Here is a 13181-nt window from a genome sequence, read left to right on the forward strand (position 1 = left end):
TATTTAGGGACCTTTTCACATCTCACCACCGCCACTAGAAGGATTGTCAAACTGCCGCCAGCCAGCTGTCCAGCTCCAACGCTAGAAAGCCATGCGCGTGAGACACTATTCGATTCTGCAGCGCTGTCCAGTCCATTCTGGCACTATTTTCGATCCCTTTTCCAGCCATCTCCCGCCGCTATCTGGTCTTTTTCGGCGTGGGAGACGTTTTTTGGTTGTTTCTTTCGGCCGTGATTCTTTCCGGTAGATATACCTGTGCCAACTTATACCTGTGCCACTAATCTCACTATCTAATCCAGATATACCTGTGCCAACTTATCCACAGAATAGTTACTCCGTACTGGAAGAAAATGAGCAGATTTCGTGTCTATCCTGTTGGACGTTGCTGGTAAACCCACTACAAAATCCATAGCTATGTTCTCCCATTTCCATTCTGGAATCGGTAATGGGTTAAGCATTCCGGCTGGTTTCTGATGCTCTAGTTTCACCCTCTGGCAAACCTCACAGGCTGTCACAAACTGCGCCACTTCTTTCTTCATGGCTGGCCACCAATACACTCTTTTCAGATCCTGATACATCTTGGTGGCTCCTGGGTGAACACTATACCTCGCATTATGAGCTTCCCTCATAATGTCTTCCTTCACACTGCTCCTATCTGGTACACAAAGTCGACTCCCATAACGGAGGATCCCTTTGCTGTCAAATCTGAACTCTGCACTGTTGCCTGACTGAACGGTCCTGACAATTTTCATCAACTCTGGGTCCTCGTGCTGTTTCTGAGCTATCTGCTCCAGAAACACAGGTGTCACTCTCATCTGTGCTATCAATGCACCTGTACCAGACAACTCTAGCTGTAACCCCTCTTCTAAGAGCTTGTAAAGCTCCATCACGACTGGTCTCCGCTCTGCTGCTATATGGGATAAACTGCCTAGTGACTTCCGGCTTAGGGTGTCTGCCACAACATTCGCCTTACCCGGATGATACTGGATCTTACAATCATAATCACTGAGCAATTCTACCCATCTTCTCTGCCTCAAATTCAGCTCTCTCTGACTCAAGATGTACTGTAAACTCTTATGATCCGTGAAGATCTCGCATTTAACCCCGTAGAGGTAATGCCGCCACATCTTGAGTGCAAAAATAACTGCTGCCATCTCTAGGTCATGGTGGGGTAATTCAACTCATGCTTCTTCAACTGTCTTGAAGCATAAGCTATCACCCTATCACTCTGCATCAAAACACAGCCCAATCCCACTCGAGATGCATTACAGAACACTGTGAAATTCTCATTACTGACAGGCAGAGCTAACACTGGTGCTGTTGTCAATCTCCTCTTGAGCTCCTCAAACCTCTCTTCGCACTGGTCTGACCATACAAACTTCTGGTTCTTCTAAGTCAGTTTGGTCATAGGAGCTGCTATCTTTGAGAAGTTCTGAACGAACCTCCTGTAGTAACCTGCCAGTCCCAGAAAGCTTTTAATCTCAGTCACTGTCGTGGGTCTGGGCCAGTTAGCTACAGCCTCTATCTTCTTGGGATCTACCTCAATACCCTCTGCTGATACTACATGTCCCAAGAAGGAAATGCTCCTCAACCAAAACTCACACTTCGAGAACTTGGCATATAAACCATGCTCTCTCAGTGTCTGCAGAACTATCCTCAGATGCTGGGCATGCTCCTTTGCATCTCTGGAATACACTAAAATATCATCGATGAAAACAATGACAAAGTGATCCAGAAACTCACTGAAAACTCTGTTCATGAGATCCATGAATGCTGCAGGGGCGTTAGTCAACCCGAACGGCATCACTAAGAACTCATAATGCCCATATTTGGTCCTGAAAGCTGTCTTTGGCACATCTGCCTCTCTGACTCTCAACTGATGATACCTGGATCTCAGATCTATTTTCGAGAAACAACCTGCTCCAGCTAGCTGGTCAAATAGATCATCAATCCTAGGTAAAGGATACCTATTCTTGGTAGTGACCTTGTTCAACTGTTCAACTGTCTGTAGTCAATACAAAGTCTGAGGGATCCATCCTTCTTTCTGACAAAGAGCACTGGAGCACCCCAAGGTGAAGTACTAGGGCGGATGAAACCCTTATCTACCAAATCCTGCAACTGCTCATTTAACTCTGCTGGCGCCATCCTGTAGGGAGGAATAGAGATAGGTCTGGTATCAGGCAGCAATTCTATTTCAAACTCTATCTCCCTACCAGGTGGTAGTCCTGGAAGTTCGTCTGGGAAAACATCGAAAAACTCGCGAACTACTGGTACTGCGGCTGGTTCCCTCACCTGACTGTCTAGCTCTCTCACATGAGCTAGAAACCCCTGACAACCCCTCCTAATCAAACGACGAGCCTGAAGGGCTGAAATCAAACCTCTGGGTGTACCTCTCCTGTCTCCTCTGAAGACACACTCTGACCCATCCTGGTCTCTGAGCCTAACTATCTTCTCTCTACAGTCCAAAGTAGCACTATATGCAGATAGCCAATCCATCCCTAGAATGACATCAAAATCTGTCAAGTCTAGAACCACAAGGTCAGCTGGAAGGCATCTACCCTCTATGAACACTGGACTGAAACGACAGACTGATATTGCCACTGATGGGTCACATTTAGGTCCACTGACCCAGAGAGGATACTCTAACTCAGAACTGATCAAACCCAACCTCTCTATGGCTCTCGAAGCAATAAAGGAATGAGAAGCACCGGGGTCCATCAAAGCATACACATCTGAACACCCAATGATGAGATTACCTGACACCACTGTGTTCGACGTGTTCGCCTCCTCCTGTGTCACAGTGAAAATCCGTGCTGGGGCTACCGGATTTCCACCTTGGGAACCTGCTGCTGAAGTAGAGGCTGCCCCTCTCCCTCTACCTCTGCCACTACTCTGAGGCATGACTGGAGCTGCTGGCTGTACAACTGGCTGTACCACACTGCCTGAACTCATCTGCTGGGATGGTGCAAAAGTCACCTGAGGACAATCCCGAGCAATATGCCCTTCCTGTCCACATCTAAAACAAGCTGTAGATCCCAACCGACAAGCTCCTCCATGTGGTCTTCCACATTTTCTGCATACTGGAACTGTGCCAGAGCTTGAGCCACTACCTATTCCCAGATCTGACTTGACTTTATTCCAGAACTTACTCTTTGTTCCTTTTGCTCTATCCCATCTCTTGCTGCCTGAAGTGCCTGAACTGGGGGCTTTAGAACCTGAAGCCTGTGCCTTTGACTGTTTCTGAATATTGGCACTAGCTTCCATTTTCCTGGCTGCGTCCACTATAGTGTGGAAACTCTCCTTTTCTGCTGGAAGAATCAAGGAAGAATACCTGGGATGCAGTCTCATAGTATATCTCCTTGCCTTCTTCTGATCAGTATCATAGGCTTGACCCACATACTGAAGCAAATCCAGGAACTTATCCATGAATTCATCAACACTCATTTCGTCTGTCTGTCTCAACTGTTCGAACTCTATTACTTTCATCTCCCTAGAACTGTCAGGAAAAGCCCACCCTGTAAATTCATTGGCGAACTCTCCCCAAGACATACTGTTCATCCTGGGTTCCACATAATTCTTGAACCATTCTCTGGCCTTTTTGCATTTAAGTGTAAACCCTGCCATCTCAATGGCTCTACTATCATCAGCTCCCAATTCACTAGTTATCATCCTAACTGATCTGAGGTATTCAAATGGATCATCTCCCGTGTTATATTTAGGAGCATCCAATTTCAAGTATTCCGTCATTTGCACTTTACCTCCAGATGAGCTAGGTTGATGTCTGTCAACAACAGGGGCTACTGGTTCTGGTGGTGGTGGTACTGGGTCATTTGGCTCTGGGTGTGCTGCACTTGGATGGGTAGGGGAAGGTGGATACATAGGATATGGTGGGTAATAAGGAGGATAAGGTATATATGGCATGTAAGGAGGATATGGGACAAAACTAGAGTACTCCGACATACCTCCCATCGGATACTCTGGATCCTGCGGAAAGGCTGGATAGCCAAAACCTGAGGCCTGAGCGCCTCCCTGCGACTCTCCCATACCTTCCTCATATCTGCCTATACCCATGCTATCATCTCTAGACTGGTCAATCTCCATGGCCTCCCTCCTTTCCTCTGATCTTCCTCCCCTAGCTGTTCCCCTTCTGCTCTCGTCTACAGACCTTCTAGGGTCTATTGACGTACCTTCCCTGCTAGATCTCTGAGACCTTGCCCGTGGCAATGCAGGAGGACGAGCAGTTGGTCTCTCACTATCTGGTGGGACTCTAGTCAATCGAGCTGATCGACGAGTTCCTCTCATCTTTACTCTCTCTGGAAAACAACACAGAATATAACACTTTCGCACATAAACACATATCACGAATGCACATGCAAAACTCATGGCATTCCATAGCAGTAAACAGATAGGACTCAACACCCTATCCTAGTGGACATGATTTCCTATTGTGCTTGACCACTTCTAACCTCTATGAGCCCGACACTGTCTCTATAGGTCCGATCATGTGAACCTAGGGCTCTGATACCAATCTATAACGACCCCAAAATGGACCGTCACCGGCGCTAGGATTCAGGTCGGCTTAAGGCCGCCAGAACCCGTAGCAAGCCTGCTATACTCTCTGTGTACTTGTAAAACTCATACATGATCATATATTTTCTGTGAAAATAAAAACTCTTTTCTGAACCAAGGCTTAACCTGTGCATGCACTATCTCTGTACTCTGTACTCTGTACCCCTGACTAGAGCTTGCTCTAGATGGGTTAACTCATACCTGTTAAGCCTGGTGTTCACATATAGTAAAACAGATATACATATACAGATCATGTTAAGAACAACATCACTAAGTCAAGCACTTTTCTAACTTTATACACAACTATTACATCTCTTTAATATTACATGTCCACTCTAAGCTATTACAAATCTCTTTACTCTTTCTGTACTCTGTGGATCTCCTCTGTATACTGTACACTGAACCTGCAAAACTGGGGTTAAGGGAGTGGGATGAGCTCTATAGCCCAGTGAGTAGAACAATAAAACATCTCATTAAAATATGATCTCATGGAATGCACCATCTCACAAACAATTCACATCAAGGGTCAACCTGTCACCACATAGTCCCCGTAACTCTGCCGTGCCAGGGCGTAGAATCGAGCACCTGGTCTTCCTGTCATATATGTATATGTGTATATAACACCTCTGTACTTACCATTGCCAGGGCGTAGTCAAAGGCTCCTGGACTTACTATATACCTGCCAGGGCATAGTCAAAGGCTCCTGGACTTCTCTATACCTGCCAAGGCGTAGTCAAAGGCTCCTGGACTTCTCTCAGAGACTATTGGATCATTCAGCATTCACCCACAACAACAATTAACTATGCAATGCAGCATATTCGTGAATTCTAATGCAAACAACCTGCTGTATACTCATGATGCATGAACTATGCTGAAAGCAGTTTATGTCTCAATTAAAAGTATTAAGTTTAGTTCCACTCACCTCTGGCTCACTGGACTGACTCTGCAGGCTCTGAAAACTCTGGAGCAGTACTCACTGCTGCTCTCCCTGGTTCCTCTGGTCTGTACCTATACAGATGGACTCAAATGAGGGACCAAACTAGCTTATGAACAACTCTATTAAACTCCCCAAGAATCCTGTTAAACTCACTCTAACATCCATGCAAAGTATGCAAAGGAAAGCTGGACAGGACACTTTCGGCGGCAGGTTCGGCGGCCGAAAGTCCTCTCTAGAGACGAAACTCAAGCACCTTCGGCGGCCAAATCTCTACTTTTGGCTGCCGAACCCTTTCGGGGGCAAGTTTCGGAGGCTGAAAGGCACTCCAGAGACGAAAGTCTCTAACCTTCGGCGGCACCTTTGGCGGCCAAACTCCCCTCCAGAGCCGAAAGTCCAAAAGCTCGGGGGCAAGCTTGGGCAGCCGAAGCCACCTCCTCATGGGTTCGGCGGCCGAATGTACCTTCGGCGGCCGAACCTGAGTTCATCCGCAAGGCAGAAACTTGCTCTGCCTCTCACCAAAAGCTCCAAAACCCTCTCAAACTCAACCACCTCAATTCCTCCACTTGCATATACTCATGTATATGCTCAAAGGGGTCAGAAACTACCTTAAAACCCCAAACACACAACAAAAACAACACAGAAACAAGTTTTACTCACAAAATCATCAAAACCTCACAAATAACCCTATTCATGCAACTCTCCCCCAAAACCACATAAAACCTTCAGAAAACATAAAAACAAGCTCAGGATCTTCACTGACCTCTTGAAACCAAGAAGATTAACGATCCTAACGTGGAGTTTTGGAGCAACTCTCCTTCAACCTCTCCAAACTTCACAACTTTGAGTTTTTAGCTTAAAACCTTCAAAATACCATAAAAGCTAATCAAATCTTTGCAAGATTGAATGAAAACATGAAAGAATACTCACAAAGGACAGGGTCTCACCTCAGAACGTGAAAGAAACGGTGATGTTTATCCTTTCAACCGACTGAGGGCCATTTATAGGTGGCTGGCCAGACCACCTTCGGCGGCCACACGTGAAACCGAAAGCCATGCATGTTCGGCGGCCGAACCTCAACTTCGGCGGCCGAACCTGGCTTTTCTGCCTTGGTTCATTTCACGCAAAAACGCATTTCCTTTATACTTTAAAACTATGAAACATACCAAAACATGTTAGAAAAACATCACTCTAACCCTTCTAGAGACTTTCGACATCCGAAACTCCATCAGAAAGTAGAATTTCGATGCCGGACTCTAGCCGGGTATTACACCTATATCTGGAACCAATTCTATTATTTGTACTCCAAATATCAAGCTATCCTCTGTTCTTCATATTCCTTGTTTCCCTATTAATCTTTTATCTGTTAGCGCTCTCACCAAATGATTTATTTGTAAAATTGAATTTTTTCCTGACCATTATGTTGTTCAAGCCTTCAAACTAGGAAAATGATTAGCAATGGTAGACTGCAAATTGGCTTATATATGTTTGAAGGGAATATGAGTTTGAATTCACCTCAGACTCTTTTTAGAAGAAATCAAAATGTCAACCAGAAAATCATACAGTGGCATTGACGATTAGGACACCCATTCTTCTTTGTTTTAGAGAAATTTTATCATGATTTATTTTCCAAGACTCAATGTGGTTCTTTAGTTTGTGATGCTTGTCAGTATGCTAAGCATAAAAGAACGTCTTATCACTCCAGTAATAGTAGGAGTACGATCCCTTTTATGATTATCCATTTTGATGTTTGGGGACTTACTCAAACGGTCTCATTTTCTAGTAATCGTTGGTTTGTTACTTTTATTGATTATTACACTCGCATGACTTGGGTTTATTTGTTAAAGGCAAAGAGTGATGCGATTTCTTATTTTTAATCTTTTAATAAGATGATTTGTACTCAATTTGATGCTAAGATAAAAGTTTTGAGAATTGATAATGGTACAGAGTACATGGATGGCCGTTTTTTTTGCTTATTTGGAGTCTAATCAGATACTACATCAAACTAGTTGTCCTTACACTAGTGTGCAAAATGGTGCTGCTAAAAGAAAAAATAGACACCTATTGGAAGTAGTCTGATCTCTCCTTTACACCATGAACCTTCCAAAAACCTATTGGGGTGATGCAGTCTTAGCCACAGTTTATCTCATTAATAGAATGCCTTTTAAAGTTCTTGCCTTTAAAAGCTCTTTAAAAGTACTACTAGGGAAAAATGCTTATATTATTCTACCAAAGGTATTTGGATGCACGTGTTTTGATCATACTAGGACAGGTGGGAAGCTCGATCCGAGAGCTATTAAATGTGTGTTTGTTGGTACTCTCCCACACAGAAGGGTTACAAGTGTTACCACCCTCCATCTAGAAAATACTTTGTCAATATGGATGTTACATTTAGAGAGACTAAACCTTACTTTAATACTACCCCATCACCTCTTCAGGGGAGGACAACGAGAGAGAAGAAATGATTCCTAGTCCTATAACTCTAGAACATTTTACTCTAGAGGAGACTACTATACAGTTGGAGACTATTGGTGAACAGGAGACTATTATACAAGGAGAGACTATTGGTGATCAAATTGGGCATTTTGATAAATCAGATTTAAAGAGATACTCAAGAAAAGACAAAATAGAAGCAGAAAAAGCCTTTGTGCAGCTTACTCAGTGTCATGAATCTTCCTCTTCTCCATCTGATGAGCCATCCCTAAACCTTGAGCCCTTTAATGATCTAAATAAACCAATTGCTCAAAGAAAAGGAGTTAGATCTTGCACAAAGCACTCTATTTCTAATTTTCTCTCTTATGATTCTTTATCTCCATTTTATAGAATCTTTGCCTTGTCTATTTTCTCTGTGTCTATGCCACAGGATTGGAAGGAAGTTCTCAATGATTCTAATTGGAAGGGAGCAATAATTGAAGAAATAAAAGTCTTGGCTAAAAATAAGACTTAGGAGTTGATGTATCTTCCACTTGAAAAATATTATAGGTTATAAGAAGTAAATATATTAATATAGAAAGTAAATATATTAATATAGAAAGTAAATATTGATAGATGAATCAGTTGCTTAATCTTAGGATTGTATAATCATAGACTTGATTTTCCTTCCTGTTTAGATATTGTCTCTCAGGTATAAATAAGTTGTAATCTCTATTGTGAAATAGAACAACAACTATTATCATTCTACATGGTATCAGAGTCTCATTAGATATTTAAATTTTTTTGGAAACTTAGGACTTCAGTTCTTTTGTGTTATCCATCTAGGGTAATATTTGTCTCTCACTATCCACCTAAAGTCGTCTTGCAGCCTTTTGTCAGATTTGTGGTTCGTTTGCCGTTTGGGTGTTGGGTGGAGGCGTTTTCTGATACTGTTCATTTGGGTTATCCATAGTAACATTTGAAGGCTTAGGCTCTATTCATTTGGGTTGTTCATTTGGGTTACCAATAAAGGGTAACATTTGGAGGGTAACGTTTAGATACTTAGAACTCTATTCATTTGGGTTACTAATAAAAGGTAACATTTAGAGACTTAGGCCTCTGTTCATTTGGGTTACCAATAAAGGGTAACGCTTGGAGACTTAGGCCTCTGTTCATTTGGATTACCAATAAAAGGTAATATTTGGAGACTTAGGCTATATTCATTTGGGTTACCCATAAAGGGTAACACTTGGAGACTTAGGGTTCCGTTCATTTGGGTTATCAATAAAAGGTAACATTTGGAGATTTAGGACTCTATTCATTTGGGTTATTCATAAAGGGTAATATTTGGAGACTTAGGACTCTGTTCATCGGGATTACCCATATAACATTTGGAGATTTAGGGTTCTATTTATTTGGGTTACCTATAAAGGGTAACATTTGGAGACATTCGGCTTCATCAGGTATGGTTCATCGGGTACCGTTCACGAGTTACTGTTCACGAGTACTGTTCACGGGTTCTGTTCTTCTGATCTTTTGTTTATTTTGATTGTTTTGGGTTTGTTGTCCTTATGGCTGAAATTGATTATATATGTAACAAGTTGGATATGATTAACATTTATGCTTCAACTTGAGGGGGAGTGTTATAGGTTATAAGAAGTGTTATACGTTATAGAAAGTAAATATATTAATATAGAAAGTAAATATTGATAGATGGGTCAGTCCCTTAATCTTAGGGATCGGGTACCGTTCACGAGTTACTGTTCACGAGTACTGTTCACGGATTTTGTTCTTCTGATCTTTTGTTTATTTTGATTGTTTTGAGTTTGTTGTCCTTATGGCTGAAATTGATTATATATGTAACAAGTTGGACATGATTAACATTTATGCTCCAACTTGAGAGGGAGTGTTATAGGTTATAAGAAGTGTTATAAGTTATAGAAAGTAAATATATTAATATAGGAAGTAAATATTAATAGATGTGTCAGTCTCTTAATCTTATGCATTATATAATCATAGGCTTGATTTTCCTTCCTGTTTAGATACCGTCTCTCATGTATAAATAGGTTGTAATCTCTATTGTGAAATATAACAAATATTATCCTTCTACATGGTATCAGAGCCATTCTCGTAGAGATTTAATTTTTTTTCTCTAGTCAAGTTTAAATAAAAAAAAAAATTGGAGACTTAGGGCTCTGTTCATTTGGGTTACCCATAAAGGGTAACATTTGGATCTCACCATCACTGGAGTCGCCACATCGTTCCCTTGTCAGATGTGAGGTTTGTTTGCCGTTCGGGTTTTGTTCATCGTTGCTGTTCACGGATACTGTTCACGAGTACTGTTCGTCGGTACTGTTCATGCGGTACTGTTCACATCAGTACTGTTTTCTGATTTTGTGTTTCCTTTGTTGCTATCGTTTTGGGTTGGTTGTCCTTATGGCTGAAGTTAAAACCACCACCGTAACTGATGTGATTCCTATGATGACTAAAATCACGGAACACAGATTGAATGGATCTTCCGATCAGGGAATTTTGATATCTGCAGATGAGTATGCACAATTCATCCAATACTAGACATCTATAAAATCCTCTAATTCCTCCTCTATCACTGCAATTGCCAAGTCAGGTAACTCTACTGCATGTCTTGTGTCTTCATTCTCCAAATGGGTTATTGATTCTGGTGTTACCGATCATATGTCAGGTAATTCTACCCTTTTGTCCAATCTTGAGTCTCATACATTGCCTCTTATGTTACTCTTGCTGATGGCACTATATCTTCTGTCATGGGTTCTGGTCATGTCAACTTAACCCCTTCTCTTCCTATATCCTCTGTGTTATGTCTCCCTAAGTTCGCATTTAATTTGTTTTCCGTTAGTAAACTCACTCGTGCATTGAATTGTTGTGTCTCATTCTTTCCTGATCACTGTATTTTTCAGAATCTTTCGACGAAGCAGATTATTGGTAGAGGGAGTGAGTTAGAGGGTCTTTACGTCTTGGATCAGCAACTACCTCGATCTCCTCGATCTTTAGTATGCTCCACGCGTTTAACACTTTTTGATGTTCATTGTCGTTTGGGGCATCCTTCTCTCTCGGCGTTAAAGAAGTTATATCCACAGTTTCATTCTTTGTCTATTCTAGATTGTGAGTCTTGTCAATTTGCCAAACATCATCGTTTACCTACACTGTCTCGAGTCAATAAACAAGTTTCATCCCCCTTTGAGTTAGTCCATTCAGATGTTTGGGGTCCTTGTCCTGTTGTGTCTAAGTCTGGCTTTAAGTATTTTGTTACTTTTGTTGATGATTTCTCTCGTACTACTTGGTTATTTTTAATGAAGAGTCGTTCAGAATTATTTTCTATTTTTTGTGCATTTTATGCTGAAATCCAAACCCAATTCAATACTTTCATCCGTATATTGCAAAGTGATAATGTTAAAGAGTATCTCTTTGGGGAATTTCAATCTTATTTGTTACAAAAAGGGATTCTTCATCAGTCTTCTTGTGTTGCCACTCCTTCACAAAATGGAGTTGCTGAAAGAAAAAATCGGCATCTTCTTGAAGTAGCCAGAGCCCTCTTATTCCAAATGAAGGTACCTAAATGTTTTTGGGCTGATGCTGTATCCGCTGCTTGTTTTTTGATGAATCACATGCCTTCCTCCATCCTTCATGGTGATATCCCTTATAACATTTTGTTTCCTACTAAATCTTTGTTTCCTATTGAGCCACGTATCTTTGATTGTACTTGTTTTGTTCGTGATGTTCGTCCACAGGTTACTAAATTGGATCCCAAATCACTCAAATGTGTCTTCCTTGGCTACTCTCGACGTCAGAAAGGGTATCGTTGTTTTTCTCCTGATCTGAATCGGTATCTTGTGTCTGCGGATGTAATATTCTTCGAGTCCACTCCGTTTTTTCCGCCATCATCTGTTTATAATACCCAGGAGGAGGAAGATGACCTCTTGTTATACACTGTTCACTCTCTGTCTCCTCAGACTACTCCTACACCTTTCGCTCATGTGCCAGGTCGCCCTCCCATCTTTCATGTATATTCCAGAAGCTTAGAGGACTCTGACTCCGTTCCGCTATCCGCTTCTTCATCGACTGATCCTGCTCTCACTGATCCTTCATTGTCTGATTTGGATTTGCCCATTGCTCTTCGCAAAGGTAAACGTACTTGCACTTATCCTATTTCATCTTATGTCTCTTATGATCAATTATTCTCCTCTTCTTGTTGTTTTGTCACTGCTTTAGATTCTATTTCAATTCCCAAAACTATTATTGAGGCTTTGTCCCATCCTGGTTGGTGTGCTGCAATGGAAGAGGAAATGATGGCCCTTGACACTAATGGTACTTGGGAGTTGATGTTCTTGCCCCCAGGAAAGCGAGCTATTGGGTGCAAATGGGGTTTTGCAGTGAAAGTAAACCATGATGGATCTATTGCTCGTCTCAAGGCCCGTTTAGTGGCCAAAGGTTATGCACAAACTTATGGAGTTGACTATTCTGATACATTCTCCCCAGTTGCCAAGCTCGCATCTGTCCGATTGTTTATTTTCTTGGCGGCTACTCACGATTGGCCTTTGCATCAACTGGATATTAAAAATGCTTTTCTTCATGGTGATCTTCAAGAGGAGGTTTATATTGAGCAATCACCTAGTTTTGTTGCTCAGGGGGAGTTAGGTAAGGTTTGTAGACTTCGAAAATCCCTTTATGGCTTGAAACAGAGTCCTCAGGCATGGTTTGGCAGGTTTAGTGAGGTGGTCCAATAGTTTGAAATGAAGATGAGTAAGTGTGATCACTCAGTGTATTATAGAAATTCTGATAGTGGAGTAATTCTGCTTGTAGTATATATGGATGATATCGTCATTACAGGAAGTGACATTGCTGGCATCACATCCCTAAAAAAATTTCTTAAAATACAGTTTCATATAAAGGATTTGGGTTCCTTGAAATATTTCTTGGGAATCGAAGTTATGCAGTGTAAGAAAGGCATCTTCTTATCTCAAAGAAAATATGTTCTTGATTTGTTGGCAGAAACAGGAAAATTGGGTGCTAAGCCTTGTAGTGCCCCAATGATCCCTAACCTTCAACTTACCACAGAAGACAGTGAGCCATTTGTAGATCCTGGAAGGTATAGAAGATTAGTTGGCAAGCTGAATTATTTGACGGTGACTCGTCCTGATATTGCATATTCAGTGAGTGTGGTAAGTCAGTTTATATCCTCTCCTACTGTTGTCCAGTGGGATGCTCTGGGACAGATTCTTTGTTACCT

At 41.7% G+C, this 13181-nt stretch overlaps 1 protein-coding gene across 4 annotated transcripts in view; it reads left to right on the plus strand.

Moving 5' to 3' along the window:
- Window positions 1-13181, plus strand: part of LOC110612851 (indole-3-acetaldehyde oxidase) — a 62113-nt gene that overhangs the window by 22153 nt on the left and 26779 nt on the right. The window lies entirely within an intron of this gene.

Source organism: Manihot esculenta, chromosome 4 (assembly GCF_001659605.2).
Source record: "Manihot esculenta cultivar AM560-2 chromosome 4, M.esculenta_v8, whole genome shotgun sequence".
Taxonomy (NCBI): domain Eukaryota; kingdom Viridiplantae; phylum Streptophyta; class Magnoliopsida; order Malpighiales; family Euphorbiaceae; genus Manihot; species Manihot esculenta.